This window comes from Lepeophtheirus salmonis, chromosome 11 (assembly GCF_016086655.4).
Source record: "Lepeophtheirus salmonis chromosome 11, UVic_Lsal_1.4, whole genome shotgun sequence".
NCBI classification, from domain to species: Eukaryota; Metazoa; Arthropoda; class Copepoda; order Siphonostomatoida; family Caligidae; genus Lepeophtheirus; species Lepeophtheirus salmonis.
The window spans coordinates 9878431-9905543 of record NC_052141.2 but is presented as its reverse complement, the minus strand read 5'-3'; the positions used below and the strand labels follow the sequence as shown (position 1 = coordinate 9905543).

The following is a 27113-nucleotide window of genomic DNA, read 5'->3' as shown; positions in this document are numbered from 1 at the left end:
TTCCCCTACACGTACCTGTGCAAATTGTCGTTTTTGATCATGGTTGAGATCAAAATCAAATTGGAAAAAACCGCTTGATTTACCTGGAATCTAATTTGGGCTGCACCATTTCAAAAGTGGTACCGAACATTGAGGCACTAGTCAACGCAAAACAAACACAAAAGTCTCATTTGCCTGTATGCGTCAAGTGTTGCATTTTGATATCTTTTTTTTATGGGAACATAAATTGAAAAAAAGCAAACTTAACAATTTTTTCCATATGTATTCCATTTATATATGTTAACTGTATTTAAAAAACACAAAAAAACAAAGCGTATATTTATGCACTAAAGACTGCATGGGTAAAAATCGAATTTGTCAAACCTCCTGTCTTAAGCAACCAGCACCTTTCATGGTATCTGACGAGCGTTTACTCAGGCACTTTAACCCAACGTTTGGTTCATCCCACATCGCCAGTTCTGCTTACCAAAAATGGCCCACTTGTGGTGGGAAATGGAGAGATGGCTCAACAAAAAGTAGGAAATTAGAGGAAAAAAAGTTAATACTTCCTAGACTAAAGCCTTTGCAATCCCATTTTTCAGAACGTGAGGAAGAATGGCGAATAGTTGGCAGATAATCCAATCGAATCCGATTCGGTTTGAACGTTGAACAATAAATCATATTTAGTTTAATTAAATAAATTAAAATTTTTTTAAGGAGAAAACATCTAGCTCTTTCTCAAACCTTAGAACCAAAAAAAAATATTTTCCTCAATTTATTTTTGTAAAACATATTGAATATCTCACCTTCATGAATTCAGAATGACTTTTATTGTTAAGTACAACATATCTTTTTGTTATTTGTTCAATCCACTTTACTTTATTTCTGCAAGACTATAACACATTTTATGATTTAAGTCTCTTTAAAGTGTTTGCCTACAAAATTTAAATAAAACTAACATTTCTTCTACATCTGACACTCTTCAAATAAACAAGCTACATTTATTCAGAAGAAATAAAAATATTATTCAACTGTACTAAATCCCAGTAGATTTAACTAAAATAAAATTTAAGGAAGTAGTCTTTTTGACACTAACATTTCTTTTTTTTTAGAATTGAGTCATTGCACATAAAATATTTACAAATACTTTATATTTGAATTTTGGTAGAATTTATGTGTTTTTTTAAAATATTTATTTAGGAATCTTCTTCGTCAGAAGCTTTAGTTTGAATAGAGTGAATTAAAACATGGCACGCCAGTATGTCAAAAAATTAATATGGTATCCGTGACAATTTGAAAAAAGTTTTGGAAGAGAGCTGCTAAACTATATGGACGGTGTTTTTTTATTTGCTTTTTTCTCTTATGTTCCTTTAATTAGTCAAATTGAAAAGTACTAATTAAATATGCTTAAAAATTAAATTACAAAAACTTACTCCACCTGGTCTAGAATTGTTTTTGAAGTCCGTATACAAAAAAAATATTTTCTTTTCCAGGAACAACTGAATACTTTATTTAAATACATTTAGTTCAAGAGAATAATTTCTCTCAAGCGCCTGGTCCATTGAGCTACATCCCTCCATGACATTTTAATAGACTAACTTCAAGGAAAAACTAGATGAAAAAATAGTAAATAAACGTATATAGAAGAGGAAGGAATGGCTTCGATGACAATCTTCAATTCTACTCCAAGTCTAACAAGGAATTACTCTTATAAATCCCCATACTTTTAGACAAGATATTCTCCTCCTAAGAATTAAAGATTAATTGTACCAGCTTTAGAAAATAAAGTCACATTTTTTACAACTCTTGTGACTTATTCATACATGGGGTTGTAAATCTTAAGCACTTTTTAGCGAGCCACTTGGTCTGTTGCTACTAACCTGATTACTACTAACCAGTATTTTTTATCTTAGAATACTGGCATCATTCTGCTTTTATTTTGTAGAAGATAGCGAGTACAGGGTGAGTACTTAATAATTAAAGCATTTTAAAAGCCATTTTCACTTCTTCACATTTTTATTTTAGGCCATTTTTTTAGCAAACTTTTAAAGCAAAAGTCGGTAATTCAATAATTTCCTTCATTTTTTGTTCTATATGTCCCCCTTCATTCTGAATAATGTTTTCAATACGGGTATGAACAAATGCACAGCTGGACCTGATGAAGTCTGAGGATAAGTTGTTCCACTCTTCCGACTTTGACATTCGGGTGAGAAGTCTTGTTTGTATTACCCTTCAAGATGCTCTAAGCAGATCCCTCCATAAGGAAGCCCTGATCTCCCTGTATAAATTCAGCACCTTCTTTAACTTGTGCACTGGGGCTCGTCTTGGGTAAATACATAGTTGCCCTTAGGGAAGTTGCTCTTCAACCATGGCAAGACATGAATCTGAGAATATTGGAGTAGACATCCATGCTGACTTTCTTGTTGTCCTTGATTAAGTAGGGATGCGCTTTGCTGCCGTTGGAAGCCAAAAATCGGAGGACTATAACCAGAGCTGGATGTTAGTCATGATGTATACCTCGAACTGAGTTTTTGATTCAGCCAAGGAACGATAATTTCTCCTGTTCAGAACAACTCCTTGGGATCGACTTGTGCAGGGAGGAGATTGCTCACCCTCTGCCGTTTGGCTTGTTGCTGGAACATTTTTGATCGCACAAAAACAAAGCAAACATCAAATTGTAGCCTTTTATGTGTTCTTTCGAATGGCTCCAAGTACAAAATTGTCAGACTTTTAGAACTGAGGGTAGATGTCCTCGAAAAGAGTTTTAAATTTTGAGTCCTCACACTGTATGTTTAAAATGTAACCATAATTGGGTGAGTTGGATAATGTTAATAATATCATTATTGTTACTATCTGTCATTCATGAGCACTACTCAATGATAACTGTGTTTATTTATTTCTTCTCAGACATCTTGCAGCTTATTATTCCAATTATCATGGTTATCATTAATCAAATCTTAAATCCTTTAAGTGATTTAAAATGATTAGGAAGTCGTGTAGGAAAATACATTTGAAGAAAGATAATTTATTTCATATGTGATGCGTCAATATAAAAGATCTTAAAAAGGAGACAATCTCAATTTATTATGTTCTTCATATATACGTACAGCCCAATAAATTATTGATATATTTAAGGCAGTAATGGGCTTTATATTTCAATTTGTATGATGAGTTAAAGTATTTACAAATTTAAGCTATATTTTAGAATATATATTTGATTTAAGAGATTTATATTCCCCGCCATATGACCTTTTGACTATAAAAATTATGATTTTTTTTTTATAATGATGATGAGTTTTGGCTGCTTTAAGTTCAATTTACAGCACACCCTAAGAGTTAATGTGAATTATTTGTCGATAGAAATTGATGAAAATTCGTCAAATAATACAAATATAATCTACAATCAATTTCGAGAAAAAATATTATAGATTACTTTTATGTTGACGGGCTAGAAATGTGTTTTTTATTTTTTTACTTTTTTTTTACATATACAACCCTTTGTAGATTAAATAAGAATTTTATTCGCGGTAGGTTATAATACATATGTTGTATTTTCATTGATTGATCAAACCTAATGAAAATTTGTGAAGTTGTTGCTAGTGATCTTGTATTTTGATTCATTTGATGGGACCTACATGGACGAGTCAACCACAACAAGTTATGCCTCCCCATGTTAATATCCAGCAGCAACAAATGAATCCTCAAATAGGGATGCAGCCAGAACTCATACAATTACAACAACATTTGTCTCTTGATTCGATGACTTCCGGTACACAATTACCTCGGTAATCTCAAATGCAACAACCACAACGGACACTTCCTCCGCAGAGGTTACAACCTCAAGAAGATAAGTTGGTTTCAAAAGCTCGCAAATTAGTTTGTGGACCGCTCAAAGATAAATGGTCGCAAACACTACGGGAAACATACCTTAGAATAGACCAAAATGGAGTAATATGACATTGGACTTCCAAGAACTCAAGGAATTTACCAACATAAGGAAAATTTGAAAACAATTTAAAATAATTTTATTCGACTTGTAATCAAATTGAACTTGATTTAAAGTGTGCATTCAGTCTATGAATCAAAGCTCTGTTTCCAACCAATATATACAAATTCCTCCATATCTAAATCCAACCGAATTAGAGAAAGATGATCTTATTGTCAGTACATAAAAACCTCTGAACAACAGGTAATATTTTCTAAAGAATATTTTCGACAAATGTTGGATCAGGTAGCAACCGATGTTGTTGAGAAAAATCTTACTACTTGAATGGACTACCGTAGAAAAGGGTATCTAATCTTCGACTATGTAGCTCAATCTCTGTATAAATTAATTTTATATTCAATTAATTCCATGAGGAATAAAATGCTCATAAATAATTTCTTGGATTTGCCAAGGGACCAAGTACTTTTGGCATCATATAACACGACTGTAATTCAACATGGAGGTAATTCTATATAATAAAATAAATTAGAATCAATCAAGCTTTCAGAATCTGCTTTTCAGTTTTTTTATTCTGATAATTGGTTGGATAGAAAATTGCAAATGAAAAGAATCATTTTTTTCAGAGCAGAGATAGCTGGTACATCATGTATTTACACATTGAATTAATAAGAAGATGGATGATCTATGCATCAATTTTGACTTTATTGTTGCTACATTCAAAGAGAGAGAAAACAAATCTTATTGTTTAAGTAGCAATCATTGTTATCTGGTATTACTTCATTAAATAAATAAAAAGAAGGGTGTTGATGATGCTGATGGAGAATTAATTAGATAAAAGGGCTGTATGCAATGATAAATGCCTTAAGGGCCCCTGTATATATTTATATTTTTGTAAACAAAATAAGTATTACCATAATACTAATGAAAAAATTATAAAATATTTTTTGAGCCATTCACATTAACGACTTGCTACAAAGAAACTAAAAAGAAAACTTGATCATCAAACTTTTTCGGAGATATTTAATGATTATGATACATTACTTTGTTCATGTATCATTTGATTAAGAAATCTTCTTTTGTTTCCTTTCTTTTACAATAGACATATAGGATGGGGATTTTAAATAGGGAATATTTAAATATAATATATATCCAAGGTTATAAAGAAATACAAGGTTGGATAGTCATGTAATCAGCCTTCCTACAATTTTCAATTTGATTTATCGTTCCGACTCCTGGACAAAAACGAGATATTCTGACAAAACATGCAGCCAATCATATTCTATGACGTCATGGTAGAAGTAAACATCAGCCGTACAGTGTGTTATGGTACAATCTTGTATTTATATTTACCTTGATGTATATCTATATATCAAAATCGAATGTCCCTATATGTCAGCTCAATACCGCCGATTCCACCGATACCTATACATTCTTTTTGATACACATTACTACGAAAGGGCTACTCAGCGTTACTCGAGTCAAGGAAGGAGCAGAAAATCATATTGACAATGGTGAATTCTTCTTAATCACGCCCAACGATCGAATGGATTTCGCTGAAATTTTTCATAGAGCTTCGTAAGGCACTAGAAACGCTGTAAGTATCAAAAGTTTTAAGAATGATTCTCCTTCCATGTTGGAATATACCTTTACACACTTTTTCTTAGAGGAGATTTTAAGGCTTAGAAATGAAAAAAAGAAGAAAGAAGAGGTATTTTGGACAAAATTATGGAAATTGAGCAAAGAATAGTTCAGTTAGAATATTTGTTCATCTCAAAACCTTATAATCTTCTTTTTATAAAAAATAAAAGAGTTCAGAATTAATTCTTATTTCTGAATGTACAAGATACTCCGGACATGTTAACCATCAATTTAAGCTCTCTAGTATAATTATCTATGGAGTTATTTGCGTCCTTGGATGTGCACCCCGTAGAGAAGTAGACTTTAATGGGTGCATGGGGTTCGTATTCAGAGGACATTTTTTTTTATATATAATTTTTTGTAAACTAACATTGAAGAGTACGCAATTATAAATATATTTATCTTAGGGTTGCCAAGATATTGAGCTTTAATTTGATCCGGATTTAAAATCCACAACCTGTATATAGGTAGGGTTTTAAAGTCACAGAATTTTTTGTTGGCTACTTCAAATTTTTTTTCTTCTTTTTTCAAAAGAAGTAATCTTTTTTATATTATCATTGAAGATGAAATATACCAATAGTCAGAAATCCCTTATATTTGTCCCTGTAAAAGATGGAATTTAATACAAAGCACTTTGGGGGATTTATTAATATTAGTTCTTGTTGAAATCAGAGTAAATTTGAGGATCGACATCGGATTAATTCGTTCTTATTGGCACTTCCAAGATACGTCGTAGGATTTGTATTTATTTTATTTCTTCAACTGCTACTTGCAGCTAATCTAATAAAACGCCATGATAGCTAAGCCGTCAAATTTTCCGGATTACCATGTTGATGTTAATTTTTTTATATTTTTACATACGGATAAGTCTTGATATTTTATGCATCTTTGTGCATAAAACAATTTTGAACAACTCAGTAATCCGTATACGTAAGCAAATCGGTCCATGGATTGAGACAAAAAGAAAATCAATCCAGTATTTGAAAACGATTGAATTTTAGTGTACATTTCACTCCTAAATATCTGTTCCTATCGGTCTTGAAAAAATAATTCATGCTTATCTCAAATTAACTAATTTTGAATCAAAATTAGTAATGAAGCATTCTATTGTTTGGTCTCCAAACAATAAAAAAGTAGATTTTAATGATAATATATAAACTCATATAAATTTCAAATATATATATATATTTTGATAAAGTTGTAAATATCAAGCATTTTCTGTATAACACAATCAAATATAAACGTGTAAGCCCTAACGTTAAGGAAGAGAGCAGCATAGTTATTATGACGTTACATTATTTTAATTGCATGTGTCCATGAGAGTAAAAAACTAAATATTTCACATCTACCACAGAATTACTTTGATATCTTTCCTCAATTCTACTCAAAGTCATTTTATACTTAAATACTTATTATCATTGAGAATAACTAGAGCAGGTTAGCCCGGCGTTATCGTGGACATTAAGAAATTAATATTAATTATGATCTTTTCTGCTTAATGTAAAAATAAAATAAAGACTGTCATATTTGTTTCATGAGTATGAGTATACTCATACAGGTGTGTGCGTCTAAAACTAAATACTCCTTTCAATTTTATGGCTTGAGGGCTTGACGAGGGGTTCTCTTGTAGACCTTAAGGCCAAGATCTTTCTTAACTATCCGGTCCATGGTCCTTCTGCTGACGTTGAAGTCCCTGGAGAGGCGCTGAAGGTGACCTTGCCTCTCTTGTCCTCGACAGACTTTTTCACGGCAGCAACCATTTCGTCCGACCTTCGAGGCCTTGACATAGATCTTGTGGTCACCTCAGGAGTCCCTTTGGCTACCACGCTGTAAACGGTGGTGCGGCTGCAGTTCAGAACCATGGCAATTTCAGTGGGAGTTTTTCCCCGCGCGGAAAGTTCGAAAATTGCGACTTGACGTCTCTCCATATTATCGGCTGTTGTTTCACTATTACTGTTTAGATTTTGCAGAAGTTTTATTTATATCTAGTCAAGACCCTTGCCTCGAAGTATACACCGGTTTCAACTCAATAAAATCACAAATATGTGCATGGTGTAAAATTTAAAGGAGTGTTCAGTCTTAGACGCGCACACCTGTATATAGGGATTATTTAGGCACTCTTCTTTCCAGCGATGAGGATATCAGGTCAAGTATATTGTATAAAGTTGCACACATGTAATACTTTCTTTGTCTTTCTCGGAATGGGAGACAACGACAGCGGAAAGTTGAAATTTAATTTTTGCAACCTGTAAATACTAAGAAGATAACTTTGGGAAATGATAGTAAGTAGTAAAGCCTTTTTAACTCCACATAATTAATAGGATATGCTTTAAATGAACAATTAGCAATGAGAAGAGTTGGGAAAAATTATTCCTTATCTTGCAAATCGAAGTCAAATCTCAAGATGTTGCTCAAGATTCAAGTCATTGTCATGTATATTTTTTATCCAGTCCTCAGATCTCTTTTTGGCTCATTTGAAGTCAGTAATTATAATATAATGTTGATAGGGTTAAGACTTCTATTACGATCAGTTTGAACTAACTTTAAAATCTAAGTGGAGTCCAGGACATTTGAAGAAGAAAATTGTGAAGCAAAGTTCTAATTATTTATGATTGTATTGGTCTATAACTTACACATCCCATCCAGATCAGATTTAAAAGTCATATCATGGAACAAACATAAATGACAAATGACGTCATCATTAGAGATGGGACAAGACGCTTAATCCCTGGTTTGGTACGTACCACGGTGCACCCTTCATAGAACGCGGTTCGGAGCATTATTGCGTAAATTTTTATTAAATAGAATTAGTTAAGTTCTTCTAGTTTTTTTGGATATTTTATTCTTTAATAATTTTCATTTCTGTTCAAATAGAAAAAAACTTCTTTCTTAAAACAAAGGTTGATGGAATATATAAACGGTATCTATAAAACTATTATTCATGAATTTATATTCTTTTTTTTTTTTTGTGAAAAGATGGGCTTATCTACATTTTTCGGTAATAGAAAAGAAAATATCGTCACCTATAGAAAAAAAAGATGTACCTGTAGTTGCGAGGTATTGTAAAAATAGCTTATTTACTTAGAATTAAAATAAATTCACTACTCAAGAGTTAAAAAGTAATGAAAACAGCTAAGAAACAGAAAATTCACTCTTCAAATTACCAATTTAAAATAAAAAACCGTACCACTACGATATATTAATTTTTCAAACTATAGTGATTTCTGATGTTTCGCACGACAGCTGACTTTTTAAGCTTTTTGAATGAGCTTTTGTAATCGCCTCTATCGTTTCTGTTAACAAACATGTTAAGCCTGGATGGAAGAGATCAAGGAGTTTGGCCCAATAACTTCTGGCCTTCCCAGAGCCCCGATCTGAATCCTTTGGATTGCTCTATCTGGTGGAAAGTCCAGTCCAAGGCTTTCAGATAATGCCACCGCAATGTCATAGACCTGAAGTCTTCCGTGGAATAGGAGAGGAAGCTCATGAGAAGGGACTATATTGTCGGATAGTGCTCCGTGGGGACTTGAACGCATTCATTGCGAGCAATTGAGGTCCAATTCGTTAATAATATCTGCCATTGTGTGCTTAATAAATATCTTAAAGTAATCTATCACGTCTGACTTAATTGAGATTCAGGAGGAGTAAAAGTTTTCTCCCGTTGAATAGTGGTAGATCCAGTTCGTACAACGATATATTTGCAAATTATATAATGTCATATTTTAATATTCGGCTTAGGGGAAAAATGTCTACGGTTCCTAAGAAATAAAGTTTATGTCTATTTTCAAAAACCTATTGAATTACAAAACTGTAGAAAGTTATTGATAAAGAACAAATTAATTATGTTGCCTTAATTAATGCAACTACATAGTCCAAATTGCTTAAAAATAGTTATAAAACATAATGCAGTAGTAATTAGAAATAGTTAAGATGTTTGTATGACCGTATTAAAATACATGTAAACAATAATTTGCTTTGATAAAGTAGTAACATTATAATAAAAATAATGTGAAAACGCTTAGATTTTATACAAATGAACTTACCTGTATATTTAATTATATATTTAGGGTATTAACACCTTTTTAAAGGTTGGTAAAAGATTTGCTAAGCCCACCAGCTTTTGCTCGTCTAATGTTAGACAAATAATAAACATTTTCAATAGCTTTTTATTTTAGAAACATAATATTTTTCTGGCCTAAGCTCCAGGGCACCATTGAAAGGACAGTGAATTCAATTTTTAGTTTACATTATGCTACATAATAAATGCTAAGTAATAAAAAAACTTTCAAAAATCAACAGTTGTCATCATGGAGGCGAAAAGGTAAAGGCTGTTTCATTTGCTCCAGTGTGGAGGAAATTATGATGGTCGTATAGTGTCTGGGAGTCTTGTTTACAAGATTAAAAGCATGGTGACTTTAAGTCAGAGGTTTGAGAGGTCCCCTGGCATTGATAGACATCGGAAAATTGGATGAAGGAGACCGTGGACGCTGCAATCCCTAGAAGTTCGGTCTAGTCGATGAGGCAGAATATAAAGGCTCTCAATGTCACTGATTATCCTGCTTGATGTATAGGAAGGATTTGGCGAATGCTTCTTATATACGAAGACATCGAAAACTATGTTCAAAAGCAATCAAGGCCATCCCAGTCAAGAGAGTACTGAAATTGTGAACATGGTTAAAGCACAATTGGTCAACAGTTTACCTCTGTTCATAGACTGCTCCTCCCTAGACTATTCCATTTTGTGTGTAGTAATGAAGATAGCTTTTGCTGTTCCATACCAAAATTTTGATAAGTTCAAGGCATCAGTCGAGCAGAAGAGGGTGGTCTGGCCCTGTCCAATGCCTTCATCAAGAAGTGTTGCAGCACCTTTAGGCCCAGGTTGGAGACTATGGAAAGGAAATCATTAAAAAAAAATAGAAAGATATATCAATTAATAAGTTTGTGAAAAAGCCACAATAGGTATTTTACTCCTCTTCATTCGTGCCAATGTTTACCGTATTTTTTCGTTAGCAGAAAGTCTAGAGTTTTACTTCGTACACTGTAGACTCTCTAAGAAGAAAAATATTTATCTGCACAATATATATTGGATGATGAAAAACTCTAATGCTTAAACAAAATAGAGAAACGCAAATAGATAACGATAGATGGATGTAAATATATTTTTTCCTACACTTAATGTCACTTTTATGATGCCAGTTCAGTTGACGTCCTTTTATCATTCTTTGTCATTTCCCTTATTCCAACTGGAATTTCTTTTGCAGAGTTTACCTTGTTGAATCAGTTGAAAGGGTGGATTCACGGAGGCTTTCTAGATAGTTATGGAATAATATTCAAAGTTCCTAGCAGACAAATGAAGAAGTGTCACCTGACCACTACCTTTTACAAATTTGGATCATGTGGTCTTCGTTTTCTGATTGTGTTTTTAGGTTTGACAAATATCTGTTTTTCACATTTATGGGCAAAAAATTTTATTATAAAAAAGTTACAGTATTTGTATTGATGATTTTAATAATTAGATATTCAAAACTAAATACTTTAAATTTCAAGATGGGCATTTCAAAATCAACAGTTTGTCCCCAAAACCTTTACACGGTGCCCGGAAATACATTGACTAAAATGAAAGCAAATTTTCTCATGTGTTTTTCTTGGTCTCTCATATTCCCTCATTCCATACTCTTTGATTATCTCCTATATGAAAAAAAAATGTCCTTGTACATCTCACTTGAGAGCCTCCTCTGGGAAATCGTTGTGGCAAATTTGATCCTGTCCCTGAGGTGACTCATGAAGTCCTCGTCTCTATTGAACTTTCTGTTACCTCTTAGAGCTGTGGAGAAAGACTGGATACCCTTCATCATCTTTTTAACGGCATAGGTAGTGGCTAAATACACCCTTACAAAGGCTTAAATCTATTTTGGGTTCTTTTGAGCTTTAAAGAAAGTAGCAATGACTTTCCAAAAATTATTCATATAAATCATTTTTCAAGCTTTCAGAATGACAATTAGAGGGAAGAAACAATGTTATGAATACTTTATTTGTTTATTTCAGTTAAACTGAAAAAAAGAGATGACAAATTTCGTTATTTACCATCAAAGTAATTTAAGTTTATTTCCAACCACATTCTATATGTTAATTAAGCAAAATCTGTATGAATATAAATCTTTAGGCAACTCATGTTTAGCAACAAGTGTGTGTAGCAATAACTGAGAGCATCATATTAAAACACAAAGAAAAGGGTAGTAAATTTAAAAAAATAGAAAATAATTAATGTGGCTTTAGACGAGGTTTAGGAACGAGTGTGTACAGTTAAAAGTAAGCACGTCATATATTTATATACAAAGAGAGAGGAAATAAAAAGTTTGGAAAAAATGGAATTACCCTTATTTTCTACTTACCTATGACTTTATCATCAGGAAACACAGTAATTCGACTATTAAAATGAAGAAACAGCAAGTGTGAATATGGGTATAAACAATTATTTGTAAAAAAATTAAAGTATTTTTGTTTAAATTTCAGCTACATCAAAAAATTATTGCTTTTCTGCTATAACTGCTTTACAAAACTTTTGGCATCATTGCTGTTAGTTTTTCTAGGCAGGTGAATATAATTCCAAGCATTTATCAAAATGGTTAGTTTACTTGAGGGGCACTTTCCCTAACCTTTTCTGTCTAGTTGTTCCCACAATTGCTCTATTGGGTTCAAATCAAGAGATAGAGCTGGCCATTGCATAATAGATAGGATGTGAAAAGGCTTCTTTCTTTTTGAAGAAGTTTTAGCAGATCTTGGATGTATGTTTTGGGTCCTTGTCTTATTGAGAAACAAACTTCCTCCCAATTAATATTTATCCAGTAGGAATGGCTTCCGTCTTCAGGATAGAATGATAACCACTCAAGCCTGGCCCAAACAGCTGGATTTTAAATACAAATATTAAAAAAAAATATATATAGATCTATTTTTTGGATATAATTTTCTTTGGCCTAAAGTAAAAAATATTTATAAAGTCATCAACATTTTTGAAAATGACCAATAAGTATTTTTTTTAAAACTTTTTCATGTCAATATATGTATATATTTTTACATATATGTGGTATATAAATGGTAATACACATAAATTTTTGAAAATAATGAATGTTACTTTAAGTTATATTTAGCAACGAGGGTGTAAAGCTAAAACCCAGCGTGCCATATAGAAAAGAAAAGAACGTGAACGTACATATCTTTAGAAATGTAAATCCTACGCAATTTTTTAGCATGCGGGTTTGGTTATTGTTTTTAAAAATATGAGGAATCTGTTTTATTTAAGCTATTATCATTATTCTTGAGGAGATAACATCTAAGTATTGAGTAACTACATTTATTAAAGATTGATTATGGAGTTATATCCTTTTTTTATATTAAACAATGTGTTGTACTAACGTTAGTAATGAATAATCACATATGAATTTATTATCTATTTTTACAATTAACCCCCCATGGAATTGGAAAATCCATGACCTAAAAAGTACTGCAATACAATAAATATAAACACACGTATTTACAAAAATTAGCCCCCTTCATTAAATACCTTATAGCTCTTATTGAATCTTCAAATACCAAATAATCCCGTAGTTTGAAAGAATATTTCAAAAATATAATATCCATAAGAGTGTGTAAATTTTAAAGATATGAATATATTATTGTTTTTCCTTATGCAAAAAGTTTTCTGATAGGCATAAAATCCTTTTTTGAATATGCGAAAAGTTTATTTAAATTCTGATACTTGGGATAATGCTTTTTTTATTTAATACCAAGTCATGAGACTATTTTAATCATTTATTTGTTGCTGCATCCTTATATAACCACTGAATACTAAATCAATTAGAAAAAGGAGGCTTACTATGTTTTTATACGCTGAAAGATGTCAAGAAAAAAGCTTAAACTACAATTCAGTTCTGATTTATTTATTATTTCGTACCATTGGTCATTTGAAAGGATATCTTCCTATAAACATTTGACTATACCATTGAAATCTGAACACTGATTAATTCATTAATTAGTTCAAGTTGAGGGATTGAAATATATTCATATTTCGATATATCTAAGCATAAAAGATTAGTTACAAAACAACTCAAGTCTTAGATCTCGTTCTGATGTAAAAGTTTTGAGCAAATATTTTAAACTCTTTTGGCTTCCCTACCGCCCTGATGCTAACCCCATCGACAACATCTTTTGTTAGATGTTGAACACTTGCAATGTCTGCCATCCAAATACGGAGACCCTCAAACCGTTCTCAGCCAACAATGGAACACCATGACAGAGGACTACATCTGCAGCGGGTCCCATGCTTTCCCTGCCGCCTGGAAGTCATAATTGGCGCTAAGGAGGGCTAAATTAATGATTAGGAGAGCTCATACACAGATCTATTTATAGTATTAATTTTATTGAAATTCTATTGTTAATTTTGTTCAAGTTTAAAGGGCTCAGATTTTAATGAACCACTCGGTACCATAAGTCTTTTTTGATTCTCAAATATATGCAATGAAGATATTTAACTGGCCTCTGGACACAGCAGTTCAGCCGCATAACTTGTGGGTTTATTGGTGAAGGAACTCGTGGAAATAAGAAAGAGGAAAAACAATATATGTGGCTTTAGATCAGGGTTAGTAACGCACATGTTAAGCTAACGGTCAGCCAGGTATTGCCCATCAAGTGAGATTATTTTTTACAAGTTATTATTAATAATTCTTTGATTCTTGAGGTGGTACAATTAATCTATTGTTAGGGAACTGTGATATTATTCACCAGTAAATTTATAAAATATACTTCTCAGTCCTATGAATCTAAATCTTATAGCAAAAAAAAAAAATTGCCAGCTCCTGAAACATTAAATCATCACATATGAAATTATATATTTCTCTTGATAATCACATTGTCTAGGATTTATCCACTTATTTAGCCATCTTTAATCAAAGTTTAGCAAATTATATTAACTGTTTTGCATAAAAATTAGTGTTTCCTTCTCATTTCATGGAATCTTATTTTCTAATGACTGAGGCGTACATCAGTAGCTAAAAATTGTAATACTATAATATTTTTTATTAAAACAGGAAATATTTAATATATTTACTATAAGAAATAATACCTTGCTAAAACCTAAAACTTACATTGTTAAGATTATTTTTAAATACGGATTTATTTTTTCTTAATGTCTTATATTTATACGTAGGCTGCTGTATATATTTCTGGCCTAGGTAGTACTAAGTGTTGCCAACTGCAATTTGACATTTCTTTTGTAGCATAATCGTACACAGAATGTTTTGACGTACGACCATCATTTGTGTTGCTTACAGTGACTTGAAAAAATTAATTTGGCAAATAAATGGAATGAAGTCGTGAACATTTTCGTGCAATCATTTTTCACAACTTTCGAAGTGGATTATCACGACAAAAGTGTATTGAAGAACTTAAATCTTTGTTTGGCGATGAAGCACCATCCTATAGAACTGTGAAACATCTGGTCTAATGAATTCAATCGTGGCCGACGCTCGCTCAAAGACGAATTCCGTGAAGGTCGTCCAAAAATGCCTGTTGTGCCAAAGAACATTGATGCCGTGCGTGAAGTGATAATGCAAGATTGTCATGTAACATACCGTCAGATAGAGGCATCTTTGGCAATTCTTCCACCAGCATACATTCTATATTGTATGTTCAACTGGTCGTAAAAAGATTTGTTCTCGTTGGATCCTGCACAATTTGACAATTGCTCATAAGTAGGCTTGTGTCGATTGGTGGTAAGAAGTGCTGAAAAAATACACTCGTGGTGATTCAAAAGACGTTTATAAGATCGTCACAGGTGATGAATCGTAGATCTAAGCGTATGAGCCCGAAAAAAAAACATTCGACCCTCTAGGTCTTCGAAGACGAGCCAAATCCAACAAAAGTTGTTCGTGGAAGAAGGCACTTCGAAGCAAATGGTCGCCTGTTTCTTCGGCAAAACTGTTCATGTGATTACTGTTCCACTTGAGCATCGTAGGACGGTTGATTCTGAGTGATATATCACAATTTGTTTGCGTGAAATCTTCGGAAAAATTCGGAAAATGAACAAGATAAGACGAGTTATTGTTCTCCATGACAATGCCAGCACTCACACATCGGCTCAAACCAACGCCTTTTTGACCAGCCAAAACGTCGAATTGATGGGTCATCCACCGTACAGCCATGATTTTGCAACCAAGCACTTTTTTTATTCCCGCACATCAAGAAAAACATGCGTAGTCAACGACTTTTGTACCCAGAAGATGCTGTTGAAGTGTTTAAAAACCATGTTTTGGAGGTGCCTCAATCGGCGTGAAACAAGAGGTTTGATAATTGCTTTGAGTGTATAAAAAAGTGTATAAATCATCCTGAAGAATAAATTAAAAACAATAAAACCATTTTTGATGATAGATATTCGCATTTTCATTATTAGGCCAAAATATATATAGCAGCCTACGTACAAGTATTTTTATCAATTTAATTGATATTTATGTGTGCTAATTGTATTGAACTGTTAAAAAATGAAACAAAGTTTAAATAACATCATCATTATTGTAATAGTTTAGGTGTTTTTGTTGTATTTAAATATGTTTTATTTTTTAGCCAGTTCATTAACTGTGTAGTTTTAAGGATGTTCACTAACAAAGAGTTAAATATAAAGTAACTGCGTGTGAGTGTGATCATAAAAAACGGATTGTAATACTGAAACCTTTTCGAACAGTTATCTTCTATATTTTTTAAGGAAAGTTTGTCCGTTCTTCGATGCCTAATAACTCGGGATAGCGTTGGGTACTACCGCAACTATATTAATATATTTAAGTGGATGTTAACAAATTTGTTTGTTAGTCTATACTCCTTAAACAATACATAAAAAATATTACGACAGTTTAAAAATTTATTTGACCGAAGTACCTTTTGAAGCAATTTGTAAAAGATAATATCTCTGCATATATAGTATATCCTTTTCTCTTCTAAGGCGAGCCTAAACTCGTTTTTGTGTTTATGTTAAATTGAAAAATTATACATTATTATATTGCAAGAATAACAAAAGAAAGAGATTGCGACCTTCCTTGTCGCTAGAATCTTCCTGAAATATGTTATTGTAGACAAATAGTGCTCTGAGGCCACCGTTTAGTGGATCAAAGAATGCCTGGATAAGTGTGAGGATCTGGGAGAAACCTTCAAAAGTGGTCGTTAAAGGAAATAGACAACTTCAGCAGTATTGAAAGTCTTATAGAGCAGCTTTTTTTTTCTTCCATGACGGAGATGGTTATGAACGTCGATGTCTAAAAGGTCAACCGTGTCAAGGCACAATAAAAAAGGTTGTTGGTGTTTTTGTATAATCTTAAAAAGAACCCCTCCTGACAGAACAAATAGTCAAAAAATGAACCATCAGGTTTTGGATATTATATTTTCCAAAATGATGAATAATTGATTCATTTTAGTCACCAAACTTTAATATGCCCTGGTATAATCTTATCTTTTGGTACACATTTAATTATTTTCAATCCATAGTGGCATAGATGCAAAATCACAAAGGAGAACAGCAAAACATCGCATCTTTGAACAGAGTAAGCTGAGACCGTTGCAAAGAGCAAAGAAGATTCTAAATTTTCTCAAGGGTAGCAAAAAATTTGGGCAAATTTTGCTCTTTTCTAATAAATTTTTTTCGTAGCTGAGGAATCACACGTTAAATAAAAGTTGTTTTGTAAGGATTTTGTTAAACAAATATCCTTCAAAAACCTCTATTTCAAATTTTACTATTGAAAAATTAAAAATGATAAAATGCTTACCACCACATAAGATCAACCTTGTATATGTAATAGGGGTAAATTAATGAGCATTCCTTTCCAGAGAAGTATTTTTTATTAATTATATATATTTATGATGATTATTTAAACACAACATAATAGAATGTAGTTTGTCTCCTCTTGCTAATTAATATAACTGTTTGGTTAAGTAAAAGATTAAAAAAACTGTGGTGGCAAGATATGGTGCGTTTGAATTGAAGATCCGAAGCACGATTGTGTGTGCTCGGGACTGGGCTTTGGATATTAGTAGATATAATTCATCAAATGCATCAATACATTTTTGGACTTTGCATAAAATACTCAAACTTTTTAGAAAGGACTGAAAAAAAAAATGTTTAAAAGCAAACTTGCTCATAATGTTATACGTTTGAATTTCATTGATTTTAGATGCTAATGTTATTAGATAAGATATATGAGTATTATATAAATGTAAGCCTTAATCTGATAAAGAAATTTGAAGCGATAATGTTTAATTATATTTTGTAAATGCATCTTCACCAGAGAATCTTAGATAAGTCTAATTTTTATCAATTATTTATTATCAAAATAAAAGTTATCTGGCAGGGATTTTCATTCTTCATCTTCTTATTTACTCATCAAACAATAGTATCCTATAATTTAAACAAGAAGACTGGGGAGACGTAATATAAAGGTAACGTCATAGTCAGGTACCGTTACAATTTAATTATATAGCTGATACACTTAGATTGAATGAGTGGGAAAAATATTTATTTAGCCGTATATTTCTGGTGTCCCTGACAAATATTATCAAGGGCTGTACACTATAGCGGTATGTTTTTAAACTTTTTTCAAATTTTGATAAAATCTAGGTCGTAAAAGTTGGGATTTGTTAACAAAATAACCTTTCCTTTGAATACAATATAGATTCCAATGCAAATACACTAGACGATTAAGTTGCTTGCAATAACGTGGTATCATAAACAAATTGCTTGCTATGAAATTGTGTATTTTAATCGAATTGCTCGCATTAAATTGTTTTATAATCAAATTACCCCAAAACATTTTACCTGACAATGTAAATGAACGTAAAATGATAAATCTATTAGAAGTTTTATAAATTGCCTTGGAATTTTCCACAGTATTTATTTAAATGACCGATTTTCCCTGCATTAAGTAAAGATTTTTTACCCTTTTTCATAATTTGATGGAGATGTGCAACTTGAAAAGATTAGAACGTGCAAAATTGTAATTTTCATACAGTATGACAACTTTTCGACCCTACACATATTCGACATTCAAAGGAAGTTGAAAATCAATCTACCCAAAACTGCACTGTTCATTATGTGAATAATAATAAATAGTATAATAATAATATTTGCCCCTTGAACTTTGCATTTAAAAGCAACTTGTAGAAAAATGTCTGCCACTCTTCTCATCTATATTTGGATTCGCTCCGAGTGGCAATCATGACAGTGCCGTACCCTATAAACACGGCCTTGCAAAGATGGACATACTGCATAAAAAAATGTAGTTAATTATATTATTTCAACATATGAACATACAAGCTTTGAGTTATCATTTTTTGATTCTATAAAAATCACGTTGTTCGTAATTTAGTAAAGTTACATATTATTTAGTGTAAAAATCTACAGCGGTAATAGATTTGAACTCTATAGCGACAGGGATGTATATATATAATGATCATTAATGAATGTAATTAATAAAAAAAAGATTTTATTCTGCAAAAGAACACTAATTAATTTTCCTATACGGTATATATATCATATAAACTATACCTATTTATCCAAATATTATTTTAATTTAAATCAATATTACTCTAGAAAAGAGCACTTATTAATTTACCTACATGACATGAATTTAAAGCATTTGAACAATGTTTATTTATCATATATCGATTTATTAAATATCCCTCTAATTTTTTAAACTTCTAGAAGCCTTATTTGATTCCATCTCATAGATTTATATCTAAGTATACATATATTTTTGATTATTTGTTATTTTTTAAAAGATAAGTTGATAAAAAAAACAAATGCTTTGATTTATGTACCATATGTATGGAAAAAATCCTGCAATAAAAGACTAAATTAATTTTCCAATTAAGGAATTAAATAGTAAATTTAAAAAAAAATAAAAAACATTTCCTTTCTCATTTGGAAAAATATATTTATAAAAAACTTTCTCAAGAGCAACAACACAAGGAATGAATTGAACTGAAAAAAATATATAAATTGACTATTTGTGTAGTTTTGAACAAAAAAAAAAGAAGTTCAGACTAGTTTAAAGACTAGAAAGCTCATAATACTACCTACATATATGGTGCTTCAACATGAAACCATCTTCTACAAACATAAAAAAAAAAGAGCAAATCTCTATTTTTTACGTTACTTGACGCATGGTGTGACAGATCTCCTTTCTTTATACTAATACATGGCAATTAGACTGTAGAATAGGGCGATTTGTATTTCATTATTTTTTGAATTTTGATCACAGCTAGTTTGGAAAATTTATCATCTGGTAATAAAATGAACAGTTCATAACTTCATTTTCATATTATTTTTAGTTAGTACATCTAGTTCAAACTTTTGAATGCAGTTATTTATTTCGTTCACAAGGATTAAGTTTGTCGAAAAAAATTCCCATTTGGCGTATCTATGTTTACTTACTTATAACGTAAATAAAAATTTATGATATGAAATAGATTTGTATTCTAATGATTACCATTTTAATCAATATAGCCACCCTCAGGGTGATGCAGCACTCAAGGTCAGACCAGAAGGTGGGGCAGGTTTTCCGAAGCTAATTACCGGACATTGGGGCCCAGGCCTGGCCCACCGTGGGCATGGGGGAGTTCACGTTTGGGTGGCATACTTTACAGGACTTGGCATGAATATACATCTAGATGCTGTAGTCTACTGGGTTGAGGTCAGGAATCTGGGAGGGCTAAAGTCCTTAGACTAGTAAGCAACATTCTTGGGCAGATTCTTGCAAACGAAGTTAGGAAATCTTTGGCTTTGTGTGTGAGGGCTCTGTCCTGCTGGAATACTTTGAACCCCTCCCTAGAAAATTTCCAGTGTCACCAAGACTGTCTTCTTCTTGTGGATGGTGAGGTAATCGTTAGCTCTAAGGAGATATCCGGTGCTGAACCAGATGTGTTTCATCTTTTCCCTGTTGAATGCAACGAGCCCCATCAAAATCACAGACGTGTTATGCTTTATGGTGGTCAGTTACCAGGGGAGTCATCCAGTAGTACGTCAAGAAATGCCAATACTCAGTCATTTTGACGGTTAAACAACGGATCCACCGTGAAAGTGAAATGTCGGCTGCATTTCATTTCCTCGCGTTCAAGAGATTTTTGCCCTCTAAATCCACTTGTCACGCTGTTTTTGCAAAAAGGGCCTTTCAACTCTTCTGAGAGATTTGTCGCCTCTTTTTTATATCCAGAAAGATGATTTCGACCGTACTACCCTGATATCCTTTGCAATGTATGTGATCATGGAGTTTGGTTGGGGATCACGGAAGTTTACCTCACCAGATCCACTTTTTGTTTCCTCCAGTTCCACTGCATTGTTTAAGGTCCTGGCCAGCTTCCATGTGCTTTTTAACGATGTAGACGGTCTTTCAGTTGCACTTGAGCTGTTTGGCGATCTTCTTGGTAGAGACGTGTGTGTGGAGGAGAGCGGAGATATTTTCTCGTCGAGAATCCATTGTGAAAACGACTCCTACTAACGTAATGTACCAAAAAATCAGAATCCTTGGAACTAGGTGTATAATTCCCCAAACCTCTGTACTTGATCTAGAACCCGTGATATAGGGCCACATAGTTGTGGTTTTTTTTTTTTTTTGACCACCTGGTACAATGTTATCACTATTAATTAAAAATAATACACATTAATCTAACCTATAAAAAGTATAATTACAATTTTTTTTCTAAGGATACCTTTGGAGCAAAATGAAAGAACAACATAAATTTTTTTTTATCTTTACTTACTAAATGCAAAAAAATAAATATATATACGCTATTTGCATATGATCAATTTTTCATAACTGTTATCTCTTATTTTGTTCCATTATAAAATTTTAGACAAAAACTTAAATTTAATAACTTATTTGCCCATCAAATATATTTTATGTAAAATAACTTAAAATTATTTTTAGTAAATATTTTCGATTAGTAAAGAATTTTTGCCTAGTTATGCTACCTAAAGATGATCTGGTCCGTACATGTTTTTTGCATAAGTCACTTTCATACCATATCACAACTTTTCTGCACTATCTGTAATCAAACTCGAAAAAAGTTGAAAATAAAACAGCTCTACTGTAGAAGGTTGAATGATTTCCATCCAGAGGCAATATTTTATTTGTTTTTCTCAAGATACAAACAGTTACTATAATGCATTGGAGCATTTGTTCCCAAACTTTTTTGAGTTTGACCCTTAAAATATGTGGCTAGACAATGTGCCACTCTGAAACCTCTCATTGAGACATTTAAATAACATTTCTTCCTCTATCAAGTTACAGTGGGTTCCACCTCACTACTTTTTACTAAACTCTTTATATTTGCTTTAATCATTTCAAGGCGCTCAAATTGTCTTACCTCTTGCACAATTAGGCAACTGAGCATATGTGCCTTGTCGATTATATCCAAGTTTTCATTTTGGAATAAAGTCTTATTTTTATTTTAAATTTAGTTGACCTCATATTTCCATATTTAAATACATATTACCAGCTAAATTTTCAATATAATATAAATACCCAGACACATACCACACGATTGAACTGTTGATAAATATGTAAAAAATCTTAAAGTTTATCCAGTTGTACCTACATTACTAAGATACAAAAATACAAGGCACATAATGTACAAATTATCCTTTAAATATTCGTAAAGATACTTACCGATAGTTCCAAGGATTTTTGTTCAATGATGTCTAATTTTTAGTTGAGAGCTGTTCTGTACTGATTTCTCTCAACTTTGTTCATTTTTGTGAACTAATGATTCTTAGAGAGTTCAAACTGAGCCTCCCCATGGGTATCACTTTTGATAAGAGTTAGGGGCTTTTGAGACTTGGGATTAGGAAATCTTCTCTCTTCCCTTTTTTGTCTTTTATTGTTAGAAAACTACTGCCATTGTTAGAGAATTAATTGCATTAGAGAAATAATCTTATTGTAGCTTACTAATGTGTTGACAGGCCACATATGCTCATACAACAGTGGTATGAAAAGTTTCTAACCTCAAGGTGAAGATAGCAGCAATCGTAAGTAAATATTAATCACATATATCTAGCATTTGTAGACAGTTACTTCAGAATGGTTCATCCATTTTTGTACGTGGAGTTGTTATTTAACAGTTTGAAGGAATTGATGTGAGGCAAGCTTTAAATAGATTCAAACAAAAGCAGACATATAAAGGCTTGTTGTGGTTAAATTTGACGTTTCTAAGTCAATAAAACTTGGAGCAATTGAGGCAAAAAGAAAACAGTGTTTCGTGAACAATTATTTTGCAGAGACTAACGTGGAGTGCTATTTGAACGGATTACAGAGATAGAAGCATCGCTGTAAAAAGTCTGTAGATTTAAAAGGAACCGTTGTCGAAAAATAAAAATCAGAAAAAATATATTCTATCTTTGTTAGGTTGAAAACTTTTTAAACAATCCCATACATTTACCTTATAACTTTCCAATAGTTGAAAACTACAAGAGAAACCGTTGTATCCATAGAAAAAATGATCTTGGCTGATATTTAATAATTTATCAATTTAAATATAAAAATGATCCTTTAGATATTTTTGTTATATGACGGTATATATATATATATATTTTTCATTTAAAAACTTTGGGGTATATTTTTTCCGTAATACATCAATTTCCATATAAAGCATATTCACTGCCTCATTGATCCCACCCACATTCAAAAAAACCATTTATGTATTGCATATCATGAAATCAAATCCTTGTTTCTAAGAAAAACATACAGAAATATTTGTTTTTTTGTGGTATTGTTATTCTATAAAAAAAATAAGTCTCTTGAAAAAATATCATCTACAAAAATAAGAGGCCACTTCTGAATATTTATATATTGTTTGATTTGTACAAAACACACGAATCTTTCCGCTAATAGAATAATATAAAAATAACATATACAAAGTAGTTATACTTACTTCTTATTCAGCAACAAATGATTTATCAAAACCTTTTCAAAAATAAATAATCCTTTTAATATAAAAAAAATTCACTCTCAAATGAACTTTAAATTATATTCATTATCTTATATTAATTATAATTCCGTCCTTTATTTTTTTATTACAGGTATGTCGTTTTAAATTTTACAAGTGGAAGAAACAAAAGTATTCATTAACATTTTTGCCCACCAGCTACAGCCAACATTTATTATTGTTGTTGAAAGCGTACAATATGAAAAATGACTCTTAAAATTTTCAATCGGAGTAGATTTGGCCTTTAAATCCTTTTTTTTTTTTTAAATAAATAACGTTTTGTAGAGTATAATATCGATTCAGAGGCATATATTAAAATGACATAAAATTATAAAATATAAATTTATGGAAATAAGAATTGATAAAAAACATTTAAGCTTTTAAAAGATAAATTATTTATGATGTTTTATTAAGTATAGTTTCTTCAAAATGTCCCTAATCATACAAAATCCAATGAATTAAGGTTTTAATTATCTAATAGGTAATCTAATTTTAAATTATAAGTACAACTTGGGGCGTTGTCAGCTTTGATAATTTTTGGGGGGCTTGGCCCCCAAAAATTATCAACATTGTAATCTAATTATTTACATAATAAGTTGGGAAAAAAGTGATTGCGTTTTTTTCACTTTATTTTAATGTTTTACAATCATCTGATTTAAGCCAAGGATGCCCCTTTCTTTTTGATAACTTTTTGCCAACGAGAGTCCAACTTCATAATGCTCTTTTTGTAGAAGCTCTTACCCCTATTGGCGAATATCTCCGACAACCAATTTTCACAGGTCTCTATTGAAGTCAAATTTGTACCACCGAGAGTTTTGGCAATAGATAGAAAACGGGGGTCATCAAAAATGAGTTTGGACTTGTGTTATCTTGATGATGTTATATTGTCTTTTATTCCCCAATACTGGCTGTTACTATTTGACTTATAGTGATACGTAATGAATAAATTAGAGACAAGAAGATTTAATGTTTAAAAAAAAAACATACCCGATGTATTTGATTAGTATTTATTGATAAGTCAAATAATCGACTTTATTATATTAAATCTTAAAACATATTCAGTGAAAAAATGATTCATCCAATTGAAAAAATTCAATGAAAGTCGAGTTTTTTTACAGCAATTTTTTTTTGATATTGTAATATAAGGTCGAGTGTTACTTGTTTTCTCGCTTAGTCATGTCCTCAACTGTGAACAACTCGACCGTTAGAAGCTGGCGATCGAATAGTAGCAGCCAATATTGGGGAATAGAAGACCATATAACATCATCAAGACAACACGAGTCCAAACTCATTTTTGATAACGCAATAGAAGGTATGTGAGCTCGGATGGGAAGTACTTATGCATCCATCCTAAAGTCCAGACCTGGCAACTAGTAAGACCACCGTTTCCTATCTATTGCCAAAACTCTCGGGGGTACAAATTTGACTTCAATAGAGACCTGTGAAAATTGGTTGTCGTAGGCTTTTGCTGCTAATAGGGACAAGAGCTTCTACAACAAAAGCATTATGAAGTTGGACTCTCGTTGGCAAAAAGTTATTAAAAAATTAAGGTTCAATATGGGTATAAACATTTATTTGTATAAAACCAATGTGTTTTTGTTTAAATTTTATCTTCATCCAAAAATCCTCCCTTTACCGCTATAACTGCTTTACGGACTTTTGGCATTCTTGCCTTTAGTTTTTAAGGTAAGATATCATTCCAAGCATTCTTCTAAATATTCTAAACTCATTCTTACTTGTTGGCACTTCTCCTGAACTTTTCTGTCTGGGTGTTCGCAAAATAGCTCTATTGGGTTCAAATCAAAGGATTGAGCTGGCCATTGCATTAAAATAAGATGTAAATGGTTTCTTTCTTTTCTATGAAGTTTTTGCAGAGTTTGAATGTATGTTTTGGGTCAATGTCTTGTTGAAAAAAAAACTTCCTTTCAATTCATCTCTGTGCAAAAAGATTGGTTTGCGTCTTCAAAATGCTTCTCTTGCAAATTCATATAAAAACTTCTCTTGCTAGAGGGAAAGATTACTTATGAAATTGAGACTGGCCAAAGCAGATGGATTTTTACAAAAAAAATAATTATAAAATATTTTATGGATCTATTTTTTCCATACTAGTTTTCATCAGGTTAAAGTAAAAAATATTGATAAAGTCATAAACATTCATGAAAATGACGAAAATGTATTTATTGCCAGTGTAAGTCATCTCTTCTGCTATATAATATTTAACTTTTGAACTTTTACTGATTCTAAAATACTCATTACTCCTTAAAATTAGTCAAATCATTTATATAACTATATTTACGCTTGAATTTTTTTGACACAAGGTTACATTGGATAAAAATGCAACTTTAAGGCTCTTTATCTTAATATCCTCCCAAGTTATGCTCTATTAAGCCATTTTAAGGTTTTCTGAACCCTTGACCTGTCAAAAACGTAATGGTCTCTTACTGTGACTATATATAATCTTTGTACAAACTTTGAGGACAATCAATTATAACTTTTGCCCTAATCCTGTTGACCAACAATCAAAAATACAAATAATTAAATGCAAAAACATGACCTCTCTTCAACTTTGTTGGTGGAGGGTTAAATCAAGAGAATTGGAAAATTTAATGTTTCTTTTTGTAGTCAAGAATATAATCCAGGATATTATACACCTGAAGATTAATAAAAATGTTTTTTATTCTTTTAATCTACATTTTACTGTCAATACTTTTCAGTATAATCCCAAAACATAGAGTCAAGATATTTGATTTGTTTTTGCATCTTCATCATGCTTTGTTGAGGATATATGTGTATATTTAGGAATTTTTAATGAGATTTAAAAAAACAAAAACCAAATTTAAATCACTTCATTGTTTTAGTTTCTAGGTTATACATTTACCTAACCAAATTCACCTAAATTTCGTCACTCTAAAGAAAAAAATCGTAATAAATTTGTTGTGTTAGCCTTTTCCTTTCTTTTTGCTTAACTTTGTTCAAGTATTAGTGCTTTTAAGGCGAAAGATTCCTGCAAAGAAGAATAAATTATACATAGATATAGAAAAATAACCATTTAAAAAAAAATTTAATAAATTGACATGCAGTGGACCCAAATAACGTGACAAGATTTGAATCGTAGTAAATAAAAAAATAATGGAAATGATCAAAATGGACGGTTTCTCTCACTTTTCAAAAGCAATTTGTCATTTTGACCCTTCTCATGACAGGTGTAATCTATATTTACAAACATACATAAAAGGGGTATAAATTGGGACACTTTTTGTCTTCTTTTAATTAATAACAAAGTGATCCATCAATACAAAATTATATCTTATAACGTGGGTATCTTCTTGGTTAAGATGGGAGATACATTCATCAAATTGTATGTACAATAATATAATTATTTTGAAAAAAAAAGTATTCCTTTATCTCATGGCCATTTACTTTGCATCTCATGTAGAACGGCAATAATGTTATTCTTTACAAATATTGGATGAACCTATATTTGTTTCATTCAGCGTCATTGAGCAAGACAAATTGTGCTAAATTAGGGGGGAGT

General features: G+C 31.7%; 1 protein-coding gene and 1 pseudogene across 1 annotated transcript in view; both read left to right on the top strand.

Moving 5' to 3' along the window:
- Nucleotides 1–27113, top strand: part of LOC121126449 (protein amalgam) — a 301872-nt gene that overhangs the window by 23149 nt on the left and 251610 nt on the right. The gene's annotated exons all lie outside the window — the stretch shown is intronic.
- Nucleotides 3376–5630, top strand: LOC139906601 (mediator of RNA polymerase II transcription subunit 29-like; annotated as a pseudogene).